Source organism: Acomys russatus, chromosome X, assembly GCF_903995435.1.
Source record: "Acomys russatus chromosome X, mAcoRus1.1, whole genome shotgun sequence".
Lineage (NCBI taxonomy): Eukaryota > Metazoa > Chordata > Mammalia > Rodentia > Muridae > Acomys > Acomys russatus.
In genome coordinates, this window is record NC_067169.1 from 105,663,305 (window position 1) to 105,670,209 (window position 6,905).

The 6,905-nt window shown below is 42.4% G+C and overlaps 1 pseudogene; it reads right to left on the bottom strand.

The window, feature by feature from the left end:
• Nucleotides 1-534: 534 nt before the first annotated feature.
• On the bottom strand, nucleotides 535-2,630 carry LOC127185799 (ubiquitin carboxyl-terminal hydrolase 21-like; annotated as a pseudogene).
• Between the last annotated feature and the right edge of the window lie 4,275 nt (nucleotides 2,631-6,905).

The window sequence follows — 6,905 nt, forward strand, 5'->3', positions numbered from 1 at the left end:
ATATATCTTTTCTTTCTTTTCACCCTACAGGTACTTTACATATATATTGTGACTTCCAGTTTAGTGTTTTTATGGGTTGAGTTCCTAAGTGTGGGGATTCCCGAGTATGCTGTGCCTGTGTCTCTTTCCTGTGCCTTTCCTTAGACTCTTTTTCTTCAGTTTGTTTGTTTTGTCCTATTAATATGTTGGTTTTTTGTTTTATTTTATTATATATTTTATTTTATTTTATTTTTATTCCCTGGAGGCCTGTTTATTTTCTTTCTTTCTTAATAAATTTATTCACAGAAAATGAGATTACAGAGGTTATAGGGGGCTGTACATGGTCAAGGGCCCAGTGAGCTCTGTACATGGGACAGAAAAACAAGGTGGAAGGGCATTTCTTAAAAAAAAAAAAAAAAATGGGGACTATAACCACCCTTCCCCCTCTGATTAAAAAGACACAAAAATAGACGACTCTGGAGGAAGTGGGGAGCCTGGGGGCTTAAGGGTGTTGAAAAGGTTTTCACAAGTGCCAGTCTGGTCTTAAAGATGGTGTCAGAGGCACCGAGGTGGCTCCTGCATCTGTTGGGAGAACAACACCTAGCACTCACTGGATGCCACCTAATTTTCACTGATCGGGGAGGCACGGGAGTCATTGTAGACATGCCAACATGTCTTGGCATAGAGCTGTATAGTGGCCATAGTGGACACTACCCAAGTGGTTGCAAAGGGCAAACGGCTGATAGACAAGGTTTCCCACTTTGTCAGTGGCAAAGTCCCCTAGGATTAGTCGCTGCAGTGGGAAGTCTACACCTATTGAGCTTTTCTTGATGGAGCCATGGAAGGTGGAAAATAGATTCAGGTGGAGTATGAGTGTTCTAGGGAATGTTTGTACTGTCAACTTTTTGGCATTTTGTGTTTTCTGCCGACATTGGTCACATCCTGGGGCCTTTTCCAACTCCAGCTCTTCTTCTGTGGTGAAAATGCTGAAACAATCCTGCAGAGACACTTTGTCCCTAGCATACCCTTTCTTGACGATGGGCAGGGACATATCACAAAAACAAACTCAAACCCTCAAAGATCATGGAGAGATACCCACAGGCCTGGCACTTGAGGCAACTTTTTCAACTGGTTCACAATCTTGCTGTCTTCCTGCTTCAGGTAGCACTTCCACACTAAGCTGGCTCGGTCATCATCACTTATTTTACGTTCTTCAGGCAGAGCCACTCCTCAGTGAGGTGGAGAGAGAACTGGACCACTGACCAAGATCAGTGGTGCCCAGTGGCCTCAACAGTTGATTTCTAGGTGCAACCGCTCCAGGAGGAGCTTCAGAAATTCTTGGACATCTTGCTGGCTGTATGCAAAGAAAGAAGGAAAGTATTTCTGGAAGACAGCCTGGAACTGAGTACCTTTCACAGCTTCACAAGAGTCAGAGTGCCAAACCATAGCTGCAAAGGCTTCTGTGAGCCCCTGTGCTGGACCTCCTGCAGGCACCTCTTGCAGGAAGTCTCTTCAAAGACAAAAGTCTCAAAGAGGCCTTGTGCTAATCAAACACTGTAGCACAGCATTCAGGAAGCACTGGGGAAGTGTTAGGAACATTGGCTGGGATGTTTTCCCTCATTTTTTTAGATTACTTAATTTTTTTTCCTTTTACAAACAATAACTTTTTTTCTCACATAATATAGTCCCTCTGGGAAGCAGCAGGCTGTGAGAGCTTCAGTGTTTTCCTTCTACACACCTTCCCCAGATCTCAGGTTGTCTCCACCCCCAGCATTTATTTAACATTCCTTTTATGGAGGAAGGACAGAAAAATGGCTCTTACTGTATTTCCCCGATTTCGGAAGCAAACATGACCAGAGCTCAGAAGCAGTGTGTGATGAGACACGTTGTCTTCAGTGTAGAAAGGCTCAGAGGGCTGGGCAGATTGTAGAAGGAGCCCTGGGAAGTAGGGGGCTCTGTCTGTGTGCTGAGCAGGGTAAGTGGGGGCAGAGAAGCCCCCAGGATGCTGCAGAGAATGGCTAGGGTTCGAAGTAGGTGGCTCAGGCCAGAGTGCCAAGCGAGCTCAGTGCAGCCCTTAGCTCACCAGTGCCTCAGTGCCCTCCTAAGGCAATCCCCATTGGACACAAGTCGCCACTGTTCACATACTTTGAACAGGTTAGGTTGGTCTGGGGTAGGAGAGGCAGAGCCACAGTTTGAGGTGGTGAGCCAGGCAAGGAAACTCCATGATCTGCTCAAAGGAGGCCTCTAGGATGAGAGCCTGAGATCCAACCCTGACCCAGCTCCAGTTTCTTGAGCCTTTCATCTGGGAGACCTGGATGGGAGGCAAAGGTTGTAACGTGGAGTTTGGGCCAGGAACTGGGATTTGGCGCTCCTTCCTGCGGGCCCAGGGAAGAAATGGTATTTTGAAGCCAGGCAGTGGTGGCTCATGCCTTTAATCCCAGCACCAGGGAGACAGAGGCAGGTGGATCGCTGTGAGTTCGAGGCCAGCGTGGTCTACAAAGTGAATCCAGGACAGTCAAGGCTACACAGAGAAACCCTGTCTCAAAAAACAAAAACAAAAAAAGAAATGGTATTTTAGATCCCACTTAGGGCTGTACATTGACAGGTAGCTCTGGAACCCTGACCAGGCTATGCTCAGAAGCCTAGACCATTGCAGACACTGCAGACTGGACCTGTCCCCTGGTGAAGCGACAGGGAAGGCTAGCCAGTGTCCAGCTCCAGCTCAGGGCCACCCCTTCTACTCCTGAACAGCCTCCACACCACCCCCACCCCCTGTGGGCAGGGCTGCAGCTTTAGCCATGCCACCATTGTTGTTGGTCACCTGTTTGTTTTCTAATGAGATAGGACCTGGGTGGATCCAGATAGGAGGGGAGATGGGGAACAACTGGGAGTGTAAAGGGAGGGACTGTATTATGTGAGAAAAAAATTATCATTCATGAAAGAAAAAATATTTAAGTAAACTAAAAAAATGAGAGAAAAATATTCCAACCTTATGGAAAGAACCCCATTTGCAAACAGCCTAAGTATTTAAGCAAGCAATCAATACAAACGTACACAGATTACCAAAAAGCCATAAAATATATTCAAAATCAATATTTATCAGTAAAGCAATGGAAAACAAACCCACAAAGAGGTGCCACTAAAAGTATTCTAGGATGGCTAAAATAAAAATGTCAGGTATTAACAAGTGCAGCTGGGGATGCAGAAAAATACAAACTCTTATGCAATCAGGAATGCAAAGTTAGCTGTCAGGTTTGGAAAACAGTCCTGTAGGTCCTCAAATAATTTAACAGAGAGTTGACACCTGGCCCAATAATTACATTGCTAAGTCAAGACTGAAAAAAAGCATTTGTACATGGAAAGTTTCACATGATTGCTCACAGCAACATGTTTCATAAAACCAAAGCTGCAAGCAATCACAGATGTCTGTATCTATCCCATTATAAGAATAAACAAAACGTGAATATACTATAGCAGCCTTGTGTGGCAGAACACTCATTTAATCCCAGTGCTTGGGAGGCAGACGGAGGTGGATATCTGAGTTAAAGTCCAGCATGGTCTACATACCGAGTCACAGGACAGCTAGTGCTAAATAGTGAGACCAGATCTTCCTAAAATAATGTACCATAGCAATACAGTGGATTATTATTCAAGCCATAAAATGAGCAAGGTACTAGAACATGGATGGACCATATGGTAAGTGAAGGAAGTCAGTCTCAAAGCCACACAAAATACAATTACATACATATTGAAGCCCAGAATAGGGAATTTTAGACATGGTAAGGAAAGGAGTATTTACTTAGTTAAATCCAGATTGTGGTAGTAGGTTATGGTTTAATAATAACTAAAGTTATAAGATTTCTTTTTTTTTTTAATTTATTCTTGTTACATCTCAATGTTTATCCCATCCCTTGTATCCTCTCATTCCTCCCCCCCCACCCCCATTTTCCCATTATTCCCCTCCCCTATGACTGTTCCTGAGGAGGATTACGTCCCCCTGTATATTCTCATAGGGTATCAAGTCTCTTCTTGGCTACTTGCTGTCCTTCCTCTGAGTGCCATCAGGTCTCCCCCTCCAGGGGACATGGTCAAATGTGAGGCACCAGAGTACGTGAGAAAGTCGTATCACACTCTCCACTCAACTGTGGAGAATATTCTGACCATTGGCTAGATCTGGGAAGGGGTTTAAAGTTTACCTCCTGTATTGTCCTTGGCTGGTGCCTTAGTTTGAGCGGGACCCCTGGGCCCAAATTTTTATTATATGGAAGGGATTCACAGGGTGTATGCCATGGTATGTATGTGAGATTACAGGACAACATGCAGGATTCAGTTCTTTCCTTCCTTCCACTATGTGGGTTCCAAGGTTCAAACTCAGATCTCCAGGTTTAGCAGCAAGCACCTTTACTCATTAAGCTTCTCACCATCCCATAATATGTCAGATCTTAGGAAATCCTGAGGAAGACGGGGAGGAAGGATTGTAGGAATGAGAGGGTTCAAGGACACCACAAGAAAATGCACAGAATCAAATAACTTGGCCTTAGAGGGGCTCACAGAGACTGAACTGACAACCAGAGAGCATGCATGGGATTGATGTGTTCTGCACGTATGTAACAGTCATGTAAATTGATCTTCATGTGGGACCCCCAAGATAGGGACTCTGTTGTCTGCCTTTGGGACGCTTTCCTCCTACTAGGTTACCTAGTCTAGGCTTAATAGATGAGAAGGTGCCTGGTCTTACTGCAACTTATGCCATGGTTGGTTGACATCCATGAGAGGCCTACACTTTTCTGAAGAGAAAAAGAGGAGGGGTGGATGGAAGGAAAGGGGAGGGAGAGACTTGGAGAAGAGGGAGAGAAAACTGTGGTCAGGATGTAAAAAAAATACATATATGTAGATGCATATAAACATATACATGTATATGTAAAACATTTCCTTTTAAAGGGAACTAAATATAATTGTGGAGTTTTTTGTTGTAAATATCTCTGAGGATCCTCAGAAAGCCTACTTAACTGTCAGTGAACTGTCCAGTTTAAAACTATGAATCCTATCATATGTGGATGCTATCACTGTAAAGATTACATAGGCACAAAGTGGATTATAATCACTTGATAACTATCAAAAATAAAAAAGTAGATTATAGCAGGGGCCATAACTTGGAAAAGCAACATAAGGTATCTGCTTTTCTACTTCTCTGATTTTTTTAAAAAATACTGAAACACAATTGTGGAATGATATGTTGGGGACTATCAACAACGCACCACTGCTGTGACCAGAGAAAAACAGATGAAGGAGCCATTGTAAATTGGAAGTTGTTGAAACCATATGGATGTCAGAAGAATGTGTCCTTCACTTTGGAATGTGAACCATGAAATCTTAAACTCACCTCTCATGGACTCATGGAAAGGATAAATCTAAATCAGTATGTCGTTGTTTTAAGTAGCTGAAAGGAGATTTGAACCACAGTAGTAGAAAGTAGGGCAGACTTTTTGGTCTGAACCTACCATAGCTGAATTCCTAACATTCTTCAAAGAATGATTAAAAATGGAGATTCTTATAATATATCATCCATGACGTTCAGGATGTAATCCAGGGCTTGGCATTAAGCTTAGTGTTAGAGCAGTCGACCACTATGTGCAAGACCTGGGTTTGATTTCCAAGTTTTGCTAGAAAAAAAAAGGCAAGGTACAATCCAAAATTACTATAATGAAGAATCAAGAAAATGTGACCCATTATTGGGGGGGGTGAATAATTAACGTATCATAATCTTAAAATGATCCACAAACTGAAATAGTAGAAAAACAATTTTAAAAGCTAGTATAGTGGCCAGCAGGTTGTTCAGTAGGGAAACATGCTTGCCATCAGCCTGTCAACCTGATTTAGAATCCCAGGACCAATACAATGCAGGGGGAGAACCAACTTCTGAAAGGTGTCCTCTGATCTCCACACCTATTCTGTGGCACATGTACATATAAACAAACAAATAAATGTAATTTAATTTTAAAGGTACTTGTCTTAGTCACTGTTCTATTGCTGTGAAAAGACACCATGACCAATGCAATTCTTATAAAAGACAACATTTAATTGAGGGATGGCTTACAGTGTCAGAGATTCAGTCCATTATCATCATGGCAGCATGCATGAAGGTGCTACAGCAAGAGCTAAGAGCTATATCCTGATCCATAAACTGAGGTGGAGAACTGGGCTTGGCATTGGCTTTAGAAACCTCAAGCCGGGTGTGGGGGCGCACACCTTTAATCCCAGCACTCGGGAGGCAGAGGCAGGCGGATCTCTGTGAGTTCAAGGCCAGCCTGGTCTACAAAGTGAGTCCAGGACAACCAAGGCTATGCAGAGAAACCCTGTCTTGAAAAACCAAAAAAAAAAAAAAAAAAAAGAAAGAAAGAAAGAAAGAAAAGAAACCCCAAAAACCAGTTCCACCAGCATCATTTGTTGAAGATGCTTTCTTTTTTCCATTGTATGATTTTGGCTTCTTTGTTAAAAAAAAAAAATCAAGTGTCCATAGGTGTGTGGGATTATTTCTGGGTTTTCTATTCAATTCCATTGATCAACCAGCCCATTTCTATGCCAGCATCATGTCATTTTTATTACTGTTACTCTATCATACAGCTTGATATCCAGGATGGAGATTCCTCCAGAAGATCTTTTATTGTGCATGAGTCTTTTAGCTATTCTGGTTTTTTTTTCCATATGTAGATGAAAATTGATCTTTCAAGGTATGTAAAGAATTGTGTAGGTATTTTGATGGGAATTGCATTGAATCTATAGATTGCTTTTAGTAAGATGGCCACTTTTACTATGTTGATTCTCCTGGTCCATGAGAATGAGAGATCTTTCTATCTTCTGAAATCTTCTTCAGTTTAGTTTGTCAGAGATTTGAAATTTTAAAATACAATTCTTTCACTTTCTTG